At 43.5% G+C, this 25,480-nt stretch overlaps 1 long non-coding RNA gene across 1 annotated transcript; it reads right to left on the bottom strand.

Moving 5' to 3' along the window:
* Nucleotides 1–1,063: 1,063 nt before the first annotated feature.
* On the bottom strand, nucleotides 1,064–2,876 carry LOC136519106 (uncharacterized). Its single transcript, XR_010774692.1, has 3 exons — nucleotides 2,146–2,876; nucleotides 1,967–2,054; nucleotides 1,064–1,883 (listed from the first exon to the last, which is right to left on the bottom strand). It is a non-coding gene; the product is annotated as an uncharacterized lncRNA (long non-coding RNA).
* Between the last annotated feature and the right edge of the window lie 22,604 nt (nucleotides 2,877–25,480).

Raw genomic sequence — 25,480 nt, 5'->3', positions numbered from 1 at the left:
TTCCTTTTTGTCATTGTGGTTTGGATTTGGGCTGGTTATAGGAGATAGACAATAATCCATGACGAACAAAAAATCCATAGTAATGTTAATACTTATTTAATATCATAAATATAGGATGTAATAAGTGAAATATATATTAATTTAATTTTTTATTTTGTACGGTATGATAAATAAGATATAGATTTTTTCTAGATCTAATTGATGCATGTATGATCTATAAAGATGTACTAAATCTTTTTTGTTTGCAACCTTTGAACGTAATGTATTTAACTAGCGTGTTAGTTTTTTTTGGATATATACCATGTCAAAAGTAACGTCCTGTCTCCTGAGGGCCGTGGCACCGACAGGGTGCGCGAGTAAAAGGCACCAGAACTCGAATAAGAATAGGCGCGAGAACATGAACCCTCGAATAAAAAAAAGGCGCGGGAACAAAATTTCCTGGTATATATAGTCCTCTCCCTTCCTGCCGCGCCGCCGTCTCTACATTTCCTTCGTCCAGTGGGATCCCAGCCGCCGCCGCCGCTGCAAGAAGAAGAGATTCGGTGACTCCCAAGTCCCAAGTCTCGCCAGAAGATGGTAACTATCCCTCCAGTCCCTTCCCCTTACCTCCTCCTTGCTGGATACGGCACTAGCCCGTCAATTCGATCCACGTTCCCAACCGCATCATGAATTGGGACGCGGTCCGCGTGGGCTTCGTCGGCGCGGGCAACCTGGATCGTCATCATCTCCATGAAACCTGGACGGTAACAATTCAGGATTACCGGTTGTATATTATGAATGAAGAATTGAGCTGAATTTTTAGGAGCGATGCACTGCACTGGCCTACGTTCTGATGCGACAAATGCAGATACTGTTAGTTAAACCACAGCTCGCCGGAGACGTTCTCCGCCGGGAGAACTCTGACAGATACTGCAAGCTAACGCATCCAATTATGCACATCAATTTCTTCCTACCTCCAAATCTGCATGAATGTTCAAGTTTTCTGTGAACCTGCTAGTTGCTGCTCACACACACACACAAACGCACGTTTTAACATAAGCATGCTATTGATCCGCTAAGAACATCCAAACGTCATTCAAGAAAATTGTGAGTACTTAAACGAAAAAAATCATCATTAGCTTCGTCATCTGTCGCAATGGCTGGTGCGACAACTCCATCGTTAATATATGCGTCTACATCATCTTTACCCTCATCACTAAAATCTTCATCATTTGGTTCTGGTACAGACTGAGCAATTGCTTTCTGAATAACAGAAGTATCAATTGCTTCCCCTTCCATGTCTGTTCGTCGCCAATTCATCAAGTCCCCTGATCGCTTCTAACAGTCATGTCCTCCACCCCAACAAGCAATGAGTCAACATCAATTTCTGCTTCCTCTTCAACACTAGCTGATTCCCGCATGGAGAAAAGGTTTCTTGGTTTGATTCGAACAACGCTACACCAATTTGATTTCTTTGTGTGTTTGACATAAAACACCTGCTCTGCTTATGTCGCCAGAATATAGGGATCATCTGAATATCTGAGACGGGTAGTATCAATATCTATAATTTCATATTGATCTTTGTTGTACCCTTTACCTTTGTTCTTTGTTGGAGCGGGGACATCGAACCAATCACACTAAAACATCATCACTTCCTTTCCACCAGTGAATTGTAGAGAGATAATTTTCTTAATAACTCCATACCAGTCCATATTACCCGTACTTTCATCACCCTTGACAAGGACACCATTGTTTTGTGTGCTCAAGCTCATCTCTGCCGACACCGTCCGAAATAGGAAGCCATTGATGAAACATCTATTGAATACACGAGCACGATCATCTGGTCCTTGAGAAAGGTTGTACATCTCCTCACTAGCTTTTCCTTGGTCATATTCTTGTTTGGTCTGTACTTCCATTTAACAAAAATTAATAAGATGCTTTCATTACGTGCATCATAATATGAACAAAAAAAATTCTGGTGACTCACTTTGTCCTCAAACCAACCAACAAATTGCTGCTTGTGTCTTCTCTCAATATTATGGGGATTATATTCCTTTAGTGAAGCCTTATGTGCACTGTAGTGGGCAGACCAAACAAAATGCAAAGAATTAGTAATATATCATGTGAACAAAAAAATAGCATGCTGAAATGTTAAATTTAACTCACTCAGGCAAAGTAGCACACTCCTCGGTATTTGTGAGTATGTAGTGCCTTATTCTTAGCATCTCGGATTCGTCCAAGACCTCGAAACTATAGCCTTTCCTACTGTAGTCAAGGTCACCAAAAACGCTCAAACCAGATGGTGGTTCAGGCGCTGCGGCGCTTACATGACGCTCTGGGCGAGTTGGCATGTCTTTGAAGAACAAAGAACAAAATGTCATGCACTCTTCTGTGATATATCCCTCCGCTATTGAGCCTTCAGGATGTGCTTTGTTCCTCACATAACCTTTTACTGTACGCAGATATCTCTCCACGGGATACATCTATCTATAGCATACAGGTCCACCAAGTGAAGCCTCTTCAGCTAGATGAACTGGCAAATGTACCATGATGTCAAAAAAAGTAGGTGGGAATATCATCTCAAGCCGACATAGAGTCTCCCTAATCGAAGCACTCATGTTAGCAAGCTCCTTTTCATCCAGCTCCTTTGAACAAAGCGAACTGAAGAACCTACTCAAGTCAATCAATGGGACAACAACTTCTTGAGGCAGAATGTTGCGTAGTACTAATGGTAAAAGTTTCTGGAATATAATATGATAATCATGAGTTTTCAGACCAGACAGCTGACACCGATTTTCATCCACACATCTTCGAATATTGGACGCGTACCCATCAGGCAACTTAACTTCATGTAAAAATTTGCATAAAAGTTTCTTGTCATCTTTCTCTAATTTGTACAAAGCAGGTGGTAAGGTGAACTTACCATTCTCATGCTCTGGATGCTAATCCATCTTTATCCCGAGATGCTGCATGTCAAGCCGAGCTTCCTCATTATCCTTACTTTTACCTTCTATGTCTAGCAAAGTGCCCAATATGCTCTCACATATATTTTTCTCGATATGCATCACATCCAAGTTGTGCCTAATAAGCAATTTTTTCCAGTACGGAAGCTGGAAGAAAATACTCTTCTTCCTCCAGTTGTGCCATCTCTTTTCTTCGTCACGTTGCTTCCTTTTTCTTGATTCAGGGCCGAATGTGACTTGGTCAAAATTATCATAGTGTTGCAACACCTATTCTCCAGTCAGTGGTTGTGGAGCCTCCCTATATTCTGTCTTGTTGTTGAAACTGACCTTGTTTTTGCGCCACTTGTGGTCCATAGGCAAAAAGTGACGATGCCCCATGTAGCAGTGCTTCTTCCCATGCTTCAACCATAAGTATTCTGTTTCCATATGGCAGTATGGACATGCAAACTTGCCTTTCGTACTCCATCCAGAAAGCATCGCATATGCTGGAAAGTCATTGACTGTCCACAGTAGAATTGCATGCAAATCAAAATCCTTCCTCTCCTTTGCATCCCAGGCTTTGACACCCTCTTCCCAGAGAACTTTGAGCTCATCAATTAGAGGCTGAAAGTACACATCAATGCTAACACTAGGCGATCTCGCTCCTGGGATCATCATCGATAACATCCAATACGACTGTTTCAAACACAACCATGGCGGAAGATTGTAAGGAATTAAAATCACAGGCCAACAACTGTATGACACATTCAACATACCAAATGGATTGAATCCATCAGATGCCAGACCAAGCCTGACATTACGAGGATCCTCTGCAAACCATTCATAGGTTGCATCCACATGTTTCCATGCTTTGGAGTCCGCAGGATGTCGCATTTTTCCATCAACCACCAATTCTTCCTTATGCCAACGCATATATGATGCTCTAGTCTCTGACATATATATCATTTGGAGCCGTGGAATCAGTGGGAAGTACCGTAGGATTTTACGTGGAACACGCTTTTTTGAGCCACAACTACTGCCAACAACCTGTACCTCTTTAGACTGCTTCCACCTTGTCTCACCACATTTTGGGCAATTATCCAGGCCCTCATATTCTTTCCCTCTAAATAACACACAATCATTATATCATGCATCTATCTTTTCATAATTTAGACCAAGATCTCTAACAACCTTTTTGATCTTCTCCATACTATATGGGAGGCAGTGTCCTTTAGGAAGAATAAGTAAGAATAGCCCAAGTACGTACTCCATGCAAGCATTACTATAACCAAACATGCACTTCATCTGAAACATTTTGACAATGAAAGACACCTGGGTAGCTTCTGTGCAGCCTGGAAACAACTCCTTCTTGGCCTCTTGTAGCAATTTAAAGAACTTCTTTGCCATCTCATTTGGCTGTTCCTCATCGATTTCTCCACGTATAGTACCCCTGATCAAAGAATGTAACAATTCTGTGGTACCAGCCCTATCATCAACATCATCATCATCATCAATAGCTGAACCTTCACATATACTTTCCTGCTCTCGGATGAAGCTTTCATCAAAACCTTTCCGAAGGAAATGATTCTGAACATCCAACCGTTTTCTAAATGACATGGAACGACATGTTGAACATGGACATGGTGTCGTTCCTCCTTTAGAGCTGCCTCCAAAGGTGCTATTAAGATAATCTGTTAATCCTTGTTGCCACTCTGCAGATGCCTTATCCAGCCGCATCCAACTTCTACCTTGGTGTGACATTGATTTGAACACCTGACAAACACACACAAAGATAAATAAGAACATGCTACATATTGGAAACAAAGCAGTGGCGAATCTAGGATTTTAGGTCAGGGTATGCATCATAAAAAAAATTCATACACAATTCGGTAAATCCATTTACCAATTCGGTAATAAGGTAAAATTCATACCCTGATGTGACATACTGTTTCGAACGCCTGAAAATCACACACAAAAACAAATAAGACTAACGTAAAATTTCTAATTGATTTGGTAATTGAACTGAAATTGCTAAGAACATGCTACGGTACACATAAAACTAAATTGAAGTAGTGTATTCGCATCTTGCATCCATATTTCTAATTTTAGTTTTTATTTTTCAATCAAATTGAAATACAGTATTCAATATAAATTGAGTAGAGAAACTGAGAAATAAAAAAATATACTGGTATTCAGTGGCGGATAACCAGATAAATTGATCTTCTAATTTTCTCAGTTTTTTTTTCCTAAGCCCTAGACAAATATTTCTTATCTAATAATATATCTACGGGAGTTACGTATAATCAATCACCAAAATTCAATTACCTAATAATAATTAAACAGAAGATGCACGCACATACCAGAGTCACACGAAACGCGGGTCGCCGTGGCGTTCCGCGTCCCCAGAACGAGCCTACCGGAACGCGGTGGACGTGTCCCAAAGCGCACCAGATCGTCGAAGTGGATCCTGGGCGGCGGCGCGAGCGCGATGCAGGAACATAGCCCTGGCGGCGGACGTAGTGTTCCCTTGCTCTACGTACAACTAAGCTCGTTGGATACAGATGGGGCCTTAACCTACAACTGAGCTGGTTGGATATGACGGACTCAACTTGTTTGACCTGACGCGTCAGGCTTTGGCTAACGCAAAGTCCGACTCTAACCCAAACAAAGCACGTTCAGGCCAATCTAACTAGTACTCTCCAGCAACATATACGTGAACATGTGATTAAATAATACTATAAAATATACTAATAACTACTCAGATAGCTTAGGCACTTGTGGGCCAACAGTGACAATATACCGCATCAAAACAATCCTGAATCGATGCAATAAAAATCACATATTGCATCAGAGATTAGCGCTGTATCTCAATCCGTTGCAATAGTACTTCCTAATTACACCAATATTCGAAACCGGTGCAATACCATCTACATATTGCATAAAAAATCAATAGTAACGCAACCAAATTTATCCGATGCAATAATTTGTACCTATTGCATCTCTTCTTCGAAATCGATGCGATAGATCATACCTATTGCATCGACATGAATTACTATCGCATCAAATGCCTTCTCGATGCAATAAAGACCACCTATTGCATCAGATTTGCTAAATTGATGCAATAGCACCCACCTATTGCATCAAATTTGTGTTTGATGCAGGGCGAAGCGATGCGATAGGGTCAAAAATTAGTAGTGCAATCTCCGAGATGCACAATGATGTATCGACGAACGTCGCTTCGGTCGCCATGAAGAAGAAGTACGCCACCGCCAGGAGTACGAGCAAGAGTACGGTAACCCAGACTCAGCTCTTGAGCCGCTCGCCGATGGCAATGCTACAGACGATGGCACCGACAACCCCAAGGGGGCCCCAGCATTCACCGAACACTTCAGTGGCCCCGTGGTTTCAAAATCACTAGGGTCAAGCCTTATGAAGGAAGGATGAACCCGACACAGTGGCTATAGGCTTACGCCACTACTGTCTGCACCGCCAGAGGAGACACCAGTGTCATGGTGAACTATCTTCCTGTCATGCTCACGCCGGCCGCCAGAGCTGATTTACAAGCCTTGCCCCGAACTCCATTGGATCCTAGGAAGAGCTGAAAAAGTCTTCACCGATAATTACATGGCTATGTGTACTCGGCCGAGCACCAAGCACGATCTGAACCGCATCAACCAGAAGCCGTCCGAGCTCCTCTGTAGCTACATCCGACACTTTTTTCGATATGAGGAACTCTATTCCCGGTTGCATGACTCGGGACTAAAGATCCCGGCCTTTCGTCCTGGATCCGTAGTTTCTTTTGAAAAACCAAGACTAAAGCCTGTTCTCAACCGGGATTGAATCCCGCCTTTAGTCCCGAATCCGTAGTCCCTGTTGAAAAACCGAGACTAAAGTCCGTTCTCAACTATGATTGAATCCCACCTATGTACTAGTGATGTACTATGAGGATGAACTAGATATATGATAGACGTGACGATGAACTAGATATATGATAGACAACAGTAAAAAAACAAAAGAGATAACAAAAAAAGAAAGACTAATTTTTAACTATATAAAATGTTATTAGTGAAAAAATTAAGTATAAATAGCATCATTAGCTAGCTAATTGGAGCCTTAATAACTAATTAAGGAGATGTATCGTGGTGTGCTGCCCCCCTTCCCTCTGCCACTAGTGAGTATTGAGTACGGCCAACACAACTGTGTCTTTACGAACTGACCGTTGGAACGGATGACATGATTGGCGAAGAAATTTTTGGGTTGCAACACATTGAGGTGACTATAACAAGTCGTATGTGCTGTTACAATGCACATGTAAGTTTGCTAGTTATGGACAAAATTATATATAATAGTTCTAGATGCATAGATCTGTTTGAGTTATATCATATTTAGATGGCGATGGATCTGCTGTCATGAGTGTCGGATAGAGGAGTCATGAGAGCCCAACGCTCGCCCCTGGCGGGCCATCCCGCGCCGCTTCCGCCACCGGCGTTGGCCGCCTCACCGGCGCCACCGCCCAGCTGCCCCTCCCCCGTCACCCCTCCCGCAACCTATCCCACCTCCCCCTAGCGAACCCCCTCCAACCAGCCAGGCGTGGGCTCGGCTGGGACCCAACCCCTGGCCTCCTCCCCACCGCCACCACCGGCGGCACCGGTCGACGCCGACGCCGGTGTCGCCTCTACCTCACCACCCCTCTCCCCCACCCCAGATCCACCTCATCCTCCCATCCTCCCACTCCGCGGATGCCCGCGGGCACAGGTGCGCCACCGTCGCCACCGCCCACGTCGATCTCCTGGGCACCAGCTGCGGCGGCCACCCTTCCACCGATGGCTTCCTCCCCTACGTCGAATCCTGGTGACGATGACCTGGCCGTGGCCGCCAATGAGCTCGCCTGGCTCCCACAGACACCAGAGGTTGCCAAGGTCGCCGCAATGCTTAAAGCGGCGCATTGCCAGGTCAATGAGATTCGCCAGGATCAGAGACCTTCTTACTCCACAACCACAATTGCCGATCAGTCGCCACAAGATCCGATCGCCGCCCAAGTCGCTTCACTGACCAGCGCGGCGACGACAGGCAACCCCTCTAGGGCGGAGCTAGGGGCAACCGCATTGAACATCACCGCCAACCCGACCAAGAGGTCGACTAGGACGTTCGAGTGCACCTCAATAATCTCCTAGATGCACGACGACGTATCGACGAACGCCGCTTCGGTCGCCATGAAGAAGAAGTACGCCACCGCCAAGAGTACGAGCAAGAGTACGGTAACCCGGACTCAGCTCTCGAGCTGCTCGCCGATGGCAACACTGCAGACGATGACGCCGACAACCCCAAGGGCCCCCAGCATTCACAAGGGTGCTCCGAACACTTCAGTGGCCCCATGGTTTCAAAATCACTGGGGTCGAGCCCTACGAAGGAAGGATGAACCCGACACAGTGGCTACAGGCTTACGCCACTGTTGTCCGTGCCATCAGAAAAGACACCAGTGTCATGGCGAACTATCTTCCCATCATGCTCACACTGGCCGCCATGAGCTTGCTTACAAGCCTTGCCCCGAACTCTATCGGATCCTAGGAAGAGCTGAAAAAAGTCTTCACCGACAATTACATGGCTACGTGTACTCAGCTAGGCACCAAGCACGATCTGAACCGCATTAACCAGAAGCCATCCAAGCTCCTCCGTAACTACATCCGACGCTTTTCTGAGATGAGGAACTCTATTCCCAACATCACGGAAGCTGAGGTCATCATCGCCTTCATCTGAGGACTCCACCACCTCGAGCTTTGCTCCAAGTTCAACCGCAAGCCACCCACAGGGATTGGCGAGATGATCGCTGTAACACCCTAGGTGTTAAGCTTGCATAACTTGACTTGCATTGCATGAGCATGAGCATCGAGCATTCGTATATAAGCTTTTACAATTAAAACATATGATTGAAACATATGAAACATGTTTGTTATTTTACGATTCTTTGTGTATATGCATATGATCATGAGTGAATACATGTATATGGTTGATGTGAGTGACTAAAACATCATAGCCATACTTAGGATGACTAGTGGAACAATGTTCATGAAGGTCACTTTATATGATCAAGTCCATAAGTGATGCTATGTATGTTGACCTGGAAAGCTTTATGGGTAACTCATGTATGAAATGATTGTGTGAACTTGGGAATAGCTTAAACCTGTTTAGAATGTCATAATGCACAACTTTGGTATTCATGGCTAGGGCTAATTTGGTCACTAAGTCATAGTTCAAGTATGAGTCATCATTTGAATGTAATAGGTTTGACCAAGTTTGAACTATATGATAGAGACTTTGCATGGATGTGTGCACTAAAGCAAAGTTGTAGTGTTTGATGAGAGGAACAACTTTTATTTTTGGATCATAGGCTAGTTTAGCTCCTAACATACTTAAAAATTGCTCAAAAGAATTAGCATTCCTTAATTTCAGCACTTAGGAAAATTTTTCTAAGTCTTGCGTGCTTGCAGTTTGACGGTCACTACTTTGTGTTGATTTTACTCTCTATCCATTGCAAATTAGATCTTGATTTCTAAAGGAGTTTTGTAGCTGGTACTTAGGGCTACGAGTTCTGTTTAGGTGGTTTGCACAAACAAGCTACGGATTAGGAGTTTTATCACTGTCAGATCGCGTCGTCAGGCTCGGTTCGGGGCTCGGATGGCCAACTCGTTCGGTCTTCAGTGGCCGACCGGCAACAGAGCATGGCCGCCGCATGGTGGAAGTGAAGCCGTGCGTCACCGCTGGTCTGAGCAGCCAGGCCACGTTGAGCCACAGCGCGTCTTCATCATCCCCAGCACTTGCTCGCTCCATCCCCGCGCTCTCATTTTGCTCTCTGCCTCTTCCTTCGCCCACCCGCAGCAGCCACAGCAGCGGACAGCGCCTCCGTCACCATTGCCGGCCACTTCGCTCGCCTTGCACCGCGTCACGTCGCTTCTCCACCACCACAGCACTACCGTTGCAACTCCGCCGAGCACCGCGCCGCATCCACCGAGCACTGCGCCACCTCCGTCGAGCACCGTGCCACCTCCGCTGAGCACTGTAGCCACCTCCGACAGCCTTTCGCCATAGCGGTTGGTGCACACCGCGCCCGCATTTGCTTACTAACCGCGCCCGGTAAGTCGCCGTGGCCACACCGCCTTCGAGCACCTTTCGCCGAAGCGGTTGGTGCTCTTGAACCGCCGTCGTGTGTAGCAGCTCGTAGACTCATTAGATTGAGTCGTCGCGGTCACTGCCGGTGTAGCACCGTCATCCTGCTCTGTCGTGCCATCATTGACACCGCCGCCGTGCTTAGCTCCGGCAATAGGTCCAGCTTGTCAGCTCAATAGGTGCGGGAGGTCATGGGGATCACGGTTGGGTCGGTGCCGTCGCTGGAGAGGGTCGCCGTCAGCGAACTCCGATTGTCCCGTGCTGTGCTCTGTTTTGCCGCTGCTGACGTGTGGGGTCAATTGAACCGAGGGCTCCCGCTGTCAGTGACTCGATTGAGAAATCTAGTTCATTTGTTTTCAGATTTGATGCAAACTTTGAAAAATGATAAGTAAAGTTGTAGAGATCCAAATCTTGTGAACCAAATTTTGTTGTATTCCTTAAGAAGTGTAGTTTTTATAAAAATATTAAATGTGCATTTTCTGGTATTTTTCATGACAATTTAAATATAGTTAAATGAGTGCTTTTTGTATGTTTACCATTTTGTAAATTAGATATCTTGAGCTAGAAAAATGATAAAAATGTGATTCCAATTTTTTTGGGTTTTGTATTGACATGCTCTAGCTAGGAAAAATATATAACATGTTGCTTGACACTTTTCTATAGGATTTTCCATTTTCACTAAAATAACCCTTGCTAGCTTGTCATTTTTGCATAGGATGTTATATATGTGCAAATGGTATGAAATTTTCACAGTAGCATATTGTGAGCATTAGGAGTCTAATGTAATTTTCTGAGAATTTATTGTGCACATTTGGTGTATGTTTATTATTTACCCTAATTATTTAATTGAATTAATAAAGGCATTTCAATAATTAGATTATGATTAACCATGATGTTTTCTATGGTTCTTATGATGCATAGTAACTGTTGATGTCAATGGTAAGGCTTAGAAGCCATTAATTGAATGCAAATAACTAATTATCACTTTATAATTCAAATACAAAACTGCATGTATAGTTTTGATTGTGTGGATGATTTCATATGGTAATGGTCTTTGCTGTAAACCTTGTTAATAACAAAGTTTTAGATAACTTACTAATCTACCTTGTGTTAAATTTTCACAGTCATAGGGCATAGGGTTTTTGAGTTCTAGCTACTACAAGTTTGCTGTCCGAAATGGTTACTTTCTGGACAGATCTGATTGAATGATTTGTTTGTCCTATATAACTCTTGAATCACAATAAGAGTATTAAAAGAAAGTTGCAGACAATTTTATAAGCTTTCGGATAAGTAGAACTTCAGTTATCAGTAAAACCAGTAGCTATTGTTTTGTGATATAGTAAACGAATTGTTGAAGTGTTTGATTAAGTAATCAAGAAGATATATGCACATACTCAGTAAAATGTGATGCACTTGTTATCACTTTAACACCATGCTGTTAAGAATACTTACACGAATGCATTCATCATGTGTCATCATACTATACTTGTTAGCATATATGCATTCGTAATATCTTATACCATATTCATGCATCTAGGATCGATAGAGGAGATAATGTTGCTGGAGTTCAACAAAGGAGAGGAAGGGGACCAGCAGGGGATTCCTCAATCCACAGCTCCCGAAGGCGAGGAGCAGACCCTAGAAGAGCTTCCAGAGTGCCCTAATCACCGCCCCACTTCTTTTCTGAAAGGCAAGCCCCAGAGAATTCTAAGTCTCTCAGTGTTTTACAAAATAATACTCAAGTCCTTTATGATTGATGCATTAGGTTATAAGAGTTTATTGGAACCACTTTATGCATATGATTTCCTTGTCCAAAAATACTACCTTAACCCTATGTAGGTCCAGGATCAAATATATGCTTAGCCATGCTTAGACCGGTAGAAGTCAGGTGATTCCCTGTCACCTGCGAGATATAGGTGGATACCGAAGCACGGTTAGCTATATTTGCTATCGTGGAAAAGAACCATGGAGTAATGTAAATCAAGGCCGGACGGAGTCTATGGTTGGTTGACTCATGTGATTCCGTCTGTGTCGATTAAGGACCGTACCGTTGTTGGCACTTCTGACAAGATTAAACGCATGCCCATCACTTAGCTGGCCAGATAACTTGTTCCGACTATGAAGCCGAGTAGCTCAACTCAGGCCGAGCCCCGCTATGTAAGAGTGCGCACTCTGAATGGTAGTGAGGATGTGTGGGGAAGCCAGACATGAGCCCAAGGGTAGGATAGCCCTGAACGTCCTGGCAGTTGGTTGTCCCTGTTTGTGCGGCGCTGGGCGAACCCGCGACATGTGGACTTGAGTTGTACCAAAGGTGACCTAAGGTGATCGTTGATCTAGTCCGCCTGGGTTTGTGTTAGGAATAAATTCCCAGCTGGTTGAAATCGATTCGAATCGCCGTCTCTCCCGGATAGTGAGAAACTTGGCTAGCCCCAACATCGTAGTAATTGTATTATGGAATATGATGGTTTGGATAAATATGAAATTACTATACCTGCTATGGTTACTATTGCATGCTCTTAAAATGATATACTACATGTTTGGCATAGGATAGCTGCTAATTTAGAGATGGATAGTTATAAATAACTTGATAACAGAATTATAATTGTATAACTAAGTTAATTGCTTTTTATGCAAATGTTGTCAAGCTACCTCCACTTATATAGCCTTACATAATCCTTGGAGTCAATTTATTTCTAGTTTATGACGGGTAAGTCTAGCTGAGTACCTTCTCGTACTTAGGGTTTTATTCCCATTGTTGTAGATGGCATAGTTTATCATGGGTATTGCAAGAGTTGCTTCTATCCCGCTGTGGATGAGGAGTAAGCCTTGGGCAGGCTTCTTTATTAATCCCCATACATGCTTTTGTGGACTGTGATCGTATATTGGCACTGTATTAAACTATGTTGGCAAAGGCTACTTTCAAACTTAATTTGCTTCTGCTAGTATCTATCAAACTTGGTTTGTAATAATTTTGTTTTATACTCTGATGATGGAAATGTATCTGTGAAATTTATGTAATATGTGACATGTATGTTGAATCATGTACGATCTTGGTTGTTTGTGGATCATTTATCGAGACCCGTCGTGGTACTTGACAAACTACCGGGTTTATATGGGCTCAAGTATGATAGTGCGACCACTTATGGGCTGCCATTGTACTTGTGCTCTTATAAATATGTTGGTTCTGTGACAGCTGGCATCAGAGCAAGGTTCAACGTAAATTGTCACATGTGTATTTAAAACAAAAGTTTTTGTTTTACAAAACCCTTTTCTAGCAACTAATAGCTATATAAATAGGTATTTGAAATCTAAAGTGTGCCAGTGATCACTTTCCTTATGCCCAAATTAAGGACTATTAGGTGGCTATTTAAGTACTAACTTGGGGGTTTTTAATTTCGTCGTCCATATGGCGTGCTATTGTTTGGATGCCATTCACTTGAATGGTAATGAATGGATCAAATGCCTCTACGCTAAGGTAAGAAGGTAAGTTGATGAGTGGCATGACCGCAAGATGTGAGCGTGCGGTCGGGGAGAGTTAGCTTTGGTACAGCTGTGTATGCATGCTTGCATGTGTATATGGTGCGTATTTAATTGTGGGTATAAAATGTCATCGGGTAGCTCTGATACAGAAGTATATGTAGGGGTATACATATATGGAAGTATTTAGATTTACATTCTGCATATATAATTGTGGGGTTTGGGCTGAAATGAAATTCTTATGCAGGTACACTAACAACGAAACGTGTAGCTCGACTAGTTACACTATATATGAGAGAATGCATGTATGCCACCGTATATGTCATTAGAAATAAATTTTTCCTAGGTTTGTGAGGACGTACAGAACGTGCATGCATCATGATAATAATTAATCAATACTTGCATTGTTCCTCCCCTTATAAATTTCTTACTCAGTTATGTAACTCTTATCCATTATGGCCTTGTCTCACGAAAGTTGTACATACAGATGGCAGCACCAGTTGGATGTGAGAATTTTCTAATGGTGTTCAGAACTCCTGCTTTGCTTTGGAGAGTTTTACACTTTGCGGGGTATCAGGAGCCACCTCTCTATCATTGGAATGAAGAGTACCTGGAGGGACAGCCATGGTATGAGGTGCAGCTAACCATACCAGCCCACACACAAGCACCTTTCTGGTAGGAGTGGAAGGCGGATTCCAAAGGGAAACTCCTTGGGAGGCTGCCCAAGTGGTGGCCTTTGAGGTTTTGAGTCAGATCTTTCAGCAGCATGGGATGCACTTACCGGCAGTGCCGCTAGTATGTTTCCTCGGGTGGATCCATCCACAGCAATATGGGAACAACGCAACCAAAGTGCATTGATCCGAGATCAGGATGAGCGGGCAAATAGCTCTAGTCCCGCTATGAGTGCCATGTTTGCGGTGATGAAGATGTTTTGTACACGCCAGGACACCAGGGATTTTTGGCAGGAATCATACACCACTTGCATGGACAAGCTCATGAGAGCTGAAGCCGCACAACACAAGCTCAAGAAGCATGTGCGTAGGCATAAGAAAGTAGCAAGTGAAGCCCAATGGGAATCTGACCAAGCCTATGCAGCTTTGGGAAATCTCCATACCCAAATGGAGCAAGTGGATCAACAGAGAGTAGCAGCCCATGAAGCAAGAGCTGATGATCAAGCATTGTTTGCAGGATTGTGGGAGCAGTTGGAGGCCGCCCAGGCCGAGGCGTCCATAGCTACATGCTAGTGAGACGCAGCCAACAACCATGTCGCTACAGCAAGAATAGAACGAGATAGGCACCGTGCCATAAGTAACGTGCAAGACCGTGCTAAAAGGGGCTTACATCAGTAGCTTGCACAAGCTTAGCTTCGAGTGATGGACCTTCAGCATGAGGTGCACTATCTGAACAACCAGCTGAACCCCATCCTTGATGGGGAAGAAGATGGTCTAAATATGGAAGAAGATGACGATGAGGATGAGGAAGAAGTGGAGCCTGAGGAGGGAGATGATCCTATCTCTAACCTCAACAGTGATCATAATGAGGATTAGATCGCTTAGTACTTAGTAGAAAAACTAGATGTATCATCGCTATCTATGTAATGGACCTGTAGTTTGAGTTTGGTGTTGGTTATTGGACTATCATGTAATATTGGTATTTGCACGTTATCTCATGTTTGGTTAAATGCTAATGCAATTCTAGTTCATTTATCAGTGATCATGATTTGAATGTTAAGGCACTATGAGTCCGATAAGTGATCAAATTGGTGGTGTCCTGTTGCGAGAATGAATTATTATGCCTCTGTTCTTATTGTATGAATTTAAGATTCTCTCTAGTAATTTCAGTTTGGCATGATTATAAAATCCATCTGCAATCTCCTGACATCATCCAACAATCACTTATTGTTGCAACTTCATAGATGACTCACACCCGTGTAGGAGCTAGCAGCAGCCATGATGGCAACGATGGTGACTTACCGCCACCGCCACCGCCGTCTGCTCAGGAGTTCTTTGCCCAATTCTTGGGAAGCCAAAGGACAATGGAGGAAGCTCTGTGCCTCATTGCGTAGAACATAGCTCATGCCCACCCACACCAATAGTGGCCTGAGCCAAACCAGCACAATACCTTCAAGGAATTTCTGGATACAAAGCCTCCTATTTTCAAGGTGGCTGAGGAACCGCTACAGGCGGACGAGTGGCTCAACACTATTGAGCAGAAGTTTCGTCTGCTAAGGGTCACCGAGCACTAGAAGGCTAAGTATGCGTCCCATCAGTTACAGGGACTAACAGGGATTTGGTGGACACATTTCTTGTCCTCTCTACCTGCTAATGCGCATGTAACATGGGAGCAGTTCAAGTTGGCCTTTCAGGGACATCACATTCCCCCATGGCTGATGCGTATGAAGGCAGCTGAATTTATGAGGCTCACACAAGGGACTAAGACCCTCACTGAATACATGCATGCTTTCAACAACCTGTCTAGGTATGCCCTAGGTTTTGTTGATACCGAAGAGAAGAAGATAGAGAGCTTCAAGCAGGGTCTGAGCATGAAACTAATAAAGACTATGGCCAATTCCAAGTGCACCACCTACAACGAGTTTATTAGTGATGCTTTGACCCAGGAAAACCATAACAATATGTATATGGCAGCTAAGGGCCGCAAGAGGGCAATTAAGGCAGGTGCCTCCGGATCTTCATAGTCCAGAGCTCCTATAACAGCTAGACCACAGTTCCGCCCACCTGCACCTAAGTTCAGGCCTCCACCACCAAAAGCTTAGAATAGCAGGCCTCAGAAGGTATTCTGTAAGGCATTCACTATTGCCTTACCTAAAGGGAATGGCGGTCAAGGAAACTCCACAGGACCTAGGAGTAATCAACCTTGCTACAACTGCAATCAAGTGGGTCATTGGGCCAAAGAATGCCCCCACCCTAAGAAGAATGGCAATCAGAATCAGAACAATCAGAGGCAGGTGAACTCAAGGGCACGTCCTGGATACGTGCACTATACCGCTGTTGAGGAAGTGCCCGCTGGAGAAGTTGTCACGGCTGGTATGTTTTTTGTCAATAAGCATCCCACTATTGTTTTATTTGATACGGGAGCTTCTCATTCATTTATGAGTCAAGCATTTGCATCTAGACATGATCAGAAAATAATTGAAGTAAGCAAGGGTGGTTATAACATAAGTTCTACCGGGGCTACTATTTCTACAAATAAGATAGTCAGAAATGTGCTCATCTCTATACTAGAGAGGGAGTATACAACAGATTTGATAGTATTGCCCGAGTTATCCATAAGTGTAATCTTAGGCATGAATTGGATGAAAGATCACGATGTTCTCATTGACACTAGCAATCGGACTGTTATGTTGAGAGAACCCAAGGGAGGAAATGCTTTTCTAGTACCACTCTCCCAAAATTTTGAACTCCAACACTTAGCTTGTGCTATCCAAACCACTACCCTTTGCGATATCCCAGTGGTTTGTGAGTTTCTTTATGTATTCCCAGATGAGTTACTTGGTTTACCACCTGATAGGGATGTGGAATTTAAGATTGAGTTAGTGCCAGGTACAGCACCTATCTCGAGAAGGCCTTATAGGATGCCACCAAATGAGTTAGCAGAACTTAAAATTCAGCTACAAGATCTGTTGGACAAAGGTCTCATTCAACCTAGTTTATCTCCATGGGGATGTCCAGCGTTGTTTGTAAAGAAGAAGGACAAGTCCTTGAGAATGTGTGTGGATTACAGGCCACTTAATGCTATGACCATCAACAATAAGTACCCATTGCCTCGCATCGACATCTTGTTCGATCAGTTGGCGAAGGCAAAGGTATTCTCCAAGATTGACTTGAGATCAGGCTATCATCAGATAAAGATCAGGCCAGAGGATATACGTAAAACTGCTTTCTCCACTAGGTACGACTTGTATAAGTATTTGGTTATGTCTTTCGGACTAACGAATGCTCCTGCCTACTTCATGTACCTGATGAATTTGGTATTCATGCCCGAGCTCGACAAGTTTGTGGTCATGTTTATCGATGATATATTGATTTATTCAGAGAATGAGGCAGATCATGCAGAACATCTGAGGATTGTTCTATCTAGATTGAGGGAGCATAAGTTGTATGCAAAGTTTAGCAAGTATGAATTTTGGTTGAGTAAAGTACCTTTCTTAGGTTAGATCTTATCAAGAGATGGAATATCTGTAGACCCATCGAAAGTACAAGAGGTCATGGATTGGAAGGCCCCGACTTCGATTCATGAAGTTCAGAGTTTTCTAGGGTTAGCAGGCTACTATTGTTGTTTCATTCTAGATTTCTCCAAGATAGCTAAGCCCATGACTAGGCTACTTTAGAAAGATGAGAACTTCAAGTGGACGCCAGAATGTGAAGCAGCATTTCACACCCTCAGGACTCTGTTAACTACAGCTCCTGTTTTAGCACAACCCGACATTAAGAAGCCTTTCGATGTATTTTGTGATGCATCGGGTATAGGTTTGGGGTGTGTGCTCATGCAAGAAGGAAGAGTTATTGCATATGCTTCTCGGCAGTTGAGAAAACATAAAGTTAACTACCCTACACATGATTTAGAACTTGCAGCAGTTATTCATGCATTAAAGATATGGAGACATTATTTGCTGGGCAATGTATGCCACATATATACTGACCACAAAAGCCTCAAGTATATCTTTACCCAGCCTGAGCTGAACATGAGACAACAAAGATGGCTAGAGCTGATTAAGGACTACAATTTGGAAGTGCACTACCATCCAGGGAAAGCCAATGCTGTAGCCGATGCACTTAGTCGGAAATCTCATTGCAACATGGTGGAAGCATTGTTGGAAGATGGATTTAATTTGTTAGATCCTGTTGTACTGTACAATATCACTATCAGTTGTTCACTTGAGAGCAAAATCAAAGAACTACAGAAGACAGATGTAGGTATATTTCACATCAAGAGAAAGATGCAAGAGCAAGAAACTAAGCATTTCAGATTAGATGAAAGGGGTGTGCTATGGTTTGAGGACCGACTTGTGGTACCGAAAGACTGTGAGCTTAGAAATCAAATTTTAGATGAAGCTCATTCGTCCAAATTATCTATCCATCCGGGTGGCAGTAAAATGTATCAAGATTTGAAAACCCATTTTTGGTGGACTAAGATGAAGAAGGAGATCGCAGCCTATGTCGCTAGGTGCGATAACTGTAGTAGAGTAAAAGCTGTTCATATGAAATTTGATGGGTTACTTTAGCCATTGCCTATCCCAAGTTGAAAATGGGAAGAAATCAGTATGGACTTTATCACAGGCCTTCCAATGACATAGCAAGGTCACGATTCAATATGGATCATTATAGATCGTCTTACCAAGTCAGCACATTTTATACCTGTGAACATAAGGTATCACGTGGGGAAGTATGCTGAGCTGTATGTTTCCTAGATCATGAGACTACATGGAGTACCCAGGACCATAATCTCAGATCGAGGACCACAGTTTATAGCCCATTTCTAGGAGCACTTGCACCAGGCTTTGGGAACTAAGCTAATTAGAAGTTCGGCATACCATCCATAAACATTAGGATAGACTGAGCAGGTGAACCAGATCTTAGAAGATTTGCTGAGAGCTTGTGTCATATCTTCCAAGGGTTCATGGGAGAAATGGTTACCTTTAGCTGAGTTCTCCTATAATAACAGTTATCAAGCAAGCATCAAGATGGCTCCTTTTGAAGCCTTGTACGAGAGAAAATGTAGAACTCCGTTGAATTGGATTGAGCCCGGTGAAAGGAGATACTTTGGTATTGACTTTGTCACTGAAGCTGAAGAGCAAGTGCGTATTATTCAACAGCATATGAAAGCAGCTCAATCCAGACAAAAGAGTTATGCGGATAAAAGAAGAAGACCACTGACTTTTGAAGTGGGAGACTACGTATATTTGAAAGTATCACCCATGAAAAAAGTGCAGAGGTTTGGAGTGAAAAGGAAGCTTGCGCCTAGATATGTAGGGCCGTACAAGATTATTGAACGGAAAGGGAATGTCGCTTATAAGTTACAACTTCCACTAGAGATGAGTGCAATATTTGATGTCTTCCATGTTTCTCCGTTGAAGAGATGTCTTCGTGTACCTGAGGAAGCTATTACACCCACCAACATAAAGCTTCAATCGGATTTGACCTATGAAGAAAAGCCAATCCGAGTGTTAGAAGAGATGGAAAGAGTAACACGGAGTAAGATCATTAAGTTTTATAAGGTGGTGTGGAATAATCATAGTGAACAAGATGCTATGTGGGAAAGAGAGGATTACTTGCCTGTGGTTTATCCCGCCTTTTTCCAAGAATGGTACGTCTTGCAAATCTCGGGATGAGATTTTTATAAGGGGGAGGGGCTGTAACACCCTAGGTGTTAAGCTTGCATAACTTGACTTGCATTGCATGAGCATGAGCATCGAGCATTCATATATAAGCTTTTACAATTGAAACATATGATTGAAACATATGAAACATGTTTGTTATTTTTGATTCTTTGTGTATATGCATATGATCATGAGTGAATACATGTATATGGTTGATGTGAGTCACTAAAACATCATAGCCATACTTAGGATGACTAGTGGAACAATGTTCATGAAGGTCACTTTATATGATCAAGTCCTTAAGTGATGCTATGTATGTTGACCTGGAAAGCTTTATGTGTAACTCATGTATGAAATGATTGTGTGAACTTGGGAATAGCTTAAACCTATTTAGAATGTCATAATGCACAACTTTGGCATTCATGGCTAGGGCTAATTTGGTCACTAAGTCATAGGTCAACTATGAGTCATCATTTGAATGTAATAGGTTTGACCAAGTTTGAACTATATGATACAGACTTTGCATGGATGTGTGTACTAAAGCAAAGTTGTAGTGTTTGATGAGAGGAACAACTTTTATTTTTGGGTCATAGGCTAGTTTAGCTCCTAACATACTTAAAAATTGCTCACAAGAATCAGCATTTCTTGATTTCAGCACTTAGGAAAATTTTTCTAAGTCTTGCAAGCTTGCAGTTTGACGATCACTACTTTGTGTTGATTTTACTCTCTATCCATTGCAAATTAGATCTTGATTTCTAAAAAAGTTTTGTAGCTGGTACTTAGGGCTACGAGTTCTGTTTAGGTGGTTTGCACTAACAAGCTATGGATTAGGAGTTTTATCGCTGTCACATCGCGTCGTCAGGCTCAGTTCGGGGCTCTGATGGCCAACTCGTTTGGTCTTCAGTGGCCGACCGGCAATAGAGCATGGCCACCACATGGTGGAAGTGAAGCCGTGTGTCACCGCTGGTCTGAGCACCCAGGCCACATTAAGCCACAGCGCGCCTTCATCATCCCCGGCACTAGCCCGCTCCATCCCCGCGCTCTCATTTCGCTCTCTGCCTCTACCTTCGCCCACCCGCAGCAGCCATAGTAGCGGACAGCGCCGCTGTCACCATTGCTAGCCACCCCGCTCGCCTTGCACCACGTCACGTCGCTTCTCCACCACCGCAGTAGTGCCGTTGCAACTCCACCGAGCACCGCGCCGCCTCCGCCGAGCACCGCGCCACCTCCGCCGAGCACCGCAGCCACTCCACCGTGATCCCAGAGTCTCACCGCGCCCACATTTGCTTACTAACCATGCCCGGTAAGTCGTCGTGGCCGCACCGCCTCTGACCGCCTTTCGCCGTAGCGGTTGGTGCTCTAGAACCGCCGTCATGTGTAGCAGCTCGTAGACTCATTAGATCGAGTCATCGCGGTCACCGCCGGTGTAGCGCCGTCGTCCTGCTCTGTCGTGCCATCATTGACGCCACCGCCGTGCTTAGTTCCGGCAATAGGTCTAGCTTGTCAGCTCAATAGGTGCGGGAGGTCATGGGGATCACGGTTGGGTCGGTGCCGTCGTCGGAGAGGGTCGCCGTCGACGAACTCCGGTTGCCCCACGCCGCGCTCTATTTTGCCATCGCTGACGTGTGGGGTCGACTGAACCAAGGGCTCCAGCTGTCAGTGACTCAATTGAGAAAGCTAGTTCATTTGTTTTCAGATTTGATGCAAACTTTGAAAAATGATAAGTAAAGTTGTAGAGATCCAAATCTTGTGAACCAAATTTTGTTGTATTCCTTAGGAAGTGTAGTTTTTATAAAAATATGAAATGTGCATTTTCTAGTATTTTTCATGGTGATTTAAATATAGTTAAATGAGTGCTTTTTGTATGTTTACCATTTTGTAAATTAGATATCTTGAGCTAGAAAATGATAAAAATGTGATTCCAATTTTTTTGGGTTTTGTATTGACATGCTCTAGCTAGTAAAAATATATAACCTGTTGCTTGACACTTTTCTATAGGATTTTCTATTTTCACTAAAATAACCCTTGCTAGCTTGTCATTTTTGCATAGGATGTTATACATGTGCAAATGGAATGAAATTTTCACAGTAGCATATTGTGAGCATTAGGAGTCTAATGTAATTTTCTGAGAATTTATTGTGCACATTTGGTGTATGTTTATTATTTACCCTAATTATTTAATTGAATTAATAAAGGCATTTAAATAATTAGATTATGATTAACCATGATGTTTTCTATGGTTCTTATGATGCATAGTAACTATTGATGTCGATGGTAAGGCTTAGAAGCCATTGATTGTATGCAAATAACTAATTATCACTTTATAATTCAAATACAAGACTGCATGTATAGTTTTGATTGTGTGGATGATTTCATATGGATAATGGTCTTTGCTGTAAAACTTGTTAATAACAAAGTTGTAGATAACTTACTAATCTACCTTGTGTTAAATTTTCAAAGTCATAGGGCTTAGGGTTTTGAGTGCTAGCTCTTACAAGTTTGCTGTCCGAAATGGTTACTTTCTGGACAGATCTGATTAAATGATTTGTTTGCCCTATATAACTCTTGAATCACAGTAAGAGTATTAAAAGAGAGTTGTAGACAATTTTATAAGCTTTCCAGAAAGTCTAAGATCATAGCATTTGGATAAGTAGAACTTCAGTTATGAGTAAAACCAATAGCTGTTGTTTTGTGGTATAGTGAATGAATTGTTGAAGTGTTTGATTAAGTAATCAAGAAGAGATATGCACATACTCAGTAAAATGTGATGCACTTGTTATCACTTTAACACCATGCTGTTAAGAATACTTACACGAATGCATTCATCATGTGTCATCATACTATACTTGTCGGCATATATGCATTCGCAATATCTTATACCATATTCATGCATCTAGGATCGACAGAGGAGATAACGTTGTTGGAGTTCAACGAAGGAGAGGAAGGGGACTAGCAGGAGATTCCTCAAGCCACAGCTCCTAAAGGCAAGGAGCAGACCCCAAAAGAGCTTCCGGAGTGCCCTGACCACCGCCCCACTTCTTTTCTGAAAGGCAAGACTCAGAGCATTCTAAGTCTCCCAGTGTTTTACAAAATAATGCTCGAGTCCTTTATGATTGATGCATTAGGTTATAAGAGTTGATTGGAACCACTTTATGCATATGATTTCCTTGTCCAGAAATACTACCTTAACCCTATGTAGGTCCAGGATCGAATATATGCTTAGCCATGCTTAGACTGGTAGAAGTCGGGTGATTCCCTATCACCTGTGAGATATAGGTGGATACCGAAGCACGGTTGGTTATATTTGCTATCGTGGAAAAGAACCATGGAGTAATTTAAATCAAGGCTAGACAGAGTCTATGGTTGGTTGACTCATGTGATTCCATCTGTGCTGATTAAGGACCGTACCGTTGTTGGCACTTCTGACAAGATTGAACGCATGCCTATCACTTAGCTGGCCGGATAACTTGTTTTGACCACGAAGCCGAGTAGCTCAACTCAGGCTGGACCCCGCTCAGTAAGAGTGCGCACTCTGAATGGTAGTGAGGATGTGTGGGGAAGCCAGACATGAGCCCAAGGGCAAGATAGTCCTGAATGTCCTGGCAGTTGGTTGTCCCTGATTGTGCGACGCTAGGCGAACCCGCGAGATATGGACTTGAGTTGTACCAAAGGTGACCTAAGGTGACCGTTGATCTAGTCCGCCTGGGTTTGTGTTAGGAATAAATTCCCAGCTGGTTGAAATCGATTCAAATCACCGTCTCTCCCGGATAGTGAGAAACTTGGCTAGCCCCAACATCGTAGTAATTATATTATGGAATATGATGGTTTGGATAAACATGAAATTACTATACCTGCTATGGTTACTATTGCATGCTCTTAAAATGATATACCACATGTTTGGCTAGGATAGTTGCTAATTTAGAGATGGATAGTTATAAATAACTTGATAACAGAATTATAATTGTATAAGTTAATCACTTTTTATGCAAATGTTGTCAAGCTACCTCCACTTATACAGCCTTGCATAATCCTTGGAGTCAATTTATTTCTGGTTTATGATGAGTAAGGCTAGCTGAGTACCTTCTCGTACTCAGGATTTTATTCCCATTGTTGCAGATGGCACAATTTATCATGGGTATTGCAAGAGTTGCTTCTATCCCGCTGTGGATGAGGAGTAAGCCTTAGGTAGGCTTCTTTATTAATCCCTCTACATGCTTTTGTGGACTGTGGTCGTATATTGGCACTGTATTAAACTATGTTGGCAAAGGCTACTTTCAAACTAAATTTGCTTCCGCTAGTATCTATCAAACTTAGTTTGTAATAACTTTGTTTCATACTCTGATGATGGAAATGTATCTGTGAACTTTATGTAATATGTGACATGTATGTTGAATCATGTACGATCTTGGTTGTTTGTGGATCGTTTATCAAGACCCATCGTGGTACTCGACAGACTATCGGGTTTATATGGGCTCAAGTATGACAGTGCGACCGCTTGCAGGCTGCCATTGTACTTGTGCTCTTATAAATTGCTTGGTTCTGTGACAATCACAACCGCCAACCAGTACGCTGAAGCTGAGGTGTGCTTCAAAGACGATGTGGGTACTCATCGCCCAACACGCCGCTACAACAACCGCCCCGATGACCGACGCCACAACGACCGCCGCTACGACGACCGCAATCACTATCATGACAGCCGTCGTGATCGGCCTGAAGGACCCAAGTCTAGCCAAAATCACCACCACTGACCAGACAACATCGTCACCGCCGTCAATGAACCTTGGGCCAAGCGCAACTACGATGAGCAATACAAGAAGATCCTCGACGGCCCGTGCCCTCTCCATAAGAACGCCAAGCATAAGATGAAGAATTGCCTCGGCTTGGCTAAGGAGTTCTAGGACAAAAAGCTGGACAACAACACCAACGATGGAGCAGGAGGCCGCCGACCACCTGGGGGCAATAACAATGCCTTCCAGAACCACGACAAGGTGGTCGCCACCTTCTTCGAGGGCCTTGCCTCCCCCGAAAGCAGAAGAGAATGGAAGCTCGCCGCACGGTAGGTGCTCGCTATCACTTTGGAAGATGCCGCCGCCAACCCCAGTTATCGCCCATGGTCTGAGGTCCCCATCACCTTCAGCAGGGCTAACTAGTGGATGGACATTCCCTACACATGGCATTTCCCCCTCGGCCTTGATGCAACCATCTAGAAGGTGCTTTTCAAAAAAGTGCTTGTCGACGGTGGGAGCGCTCTGAATCTCCTCTTCACTGGAGCCCTAAAGGAGCTAGGCCTCGGGTTAGCAGATCTCACACCCTTCGACTCCTCCTTTTGGGGTGTGGTACCTGGCAGGGCCTCCAAACCGCTTGGAGAGATTACCCTACCAGTACAGTTTAGCACGACAAGCAACTACCGCATCGAGCACATCAACTTCTACGTCGTTGACTTCAACACCGCCTACCATGCCATACTTGGTCGGCCAACTCTGGCCAAGTTCATGGTTATGCCGCACTACGCGTATCTAGTGTTGAAGATGCCCTCGCCTGTAGGAGTCCTGGCCCTGTGGGCCAACCTCTCCATCGCCTA

This window comes from Miscanthus floridulus, chromosome 17 (assembly GCF_019320115.1).
Source record: "Miscanthus floridulus cultivar M001 chromosome 17, ASM1932011v1, whole genome shotgun sequence".
Lineage (NCBI taxonomy): Eukaryota > Viridiplantae > Streptophyta > Magnoliopsida > Poales > Poaceae > Miscanthus > Miscanthus floridulus.
This window is presented reverse-complemented; position numbering and strand designations above follow the sequence as displayed.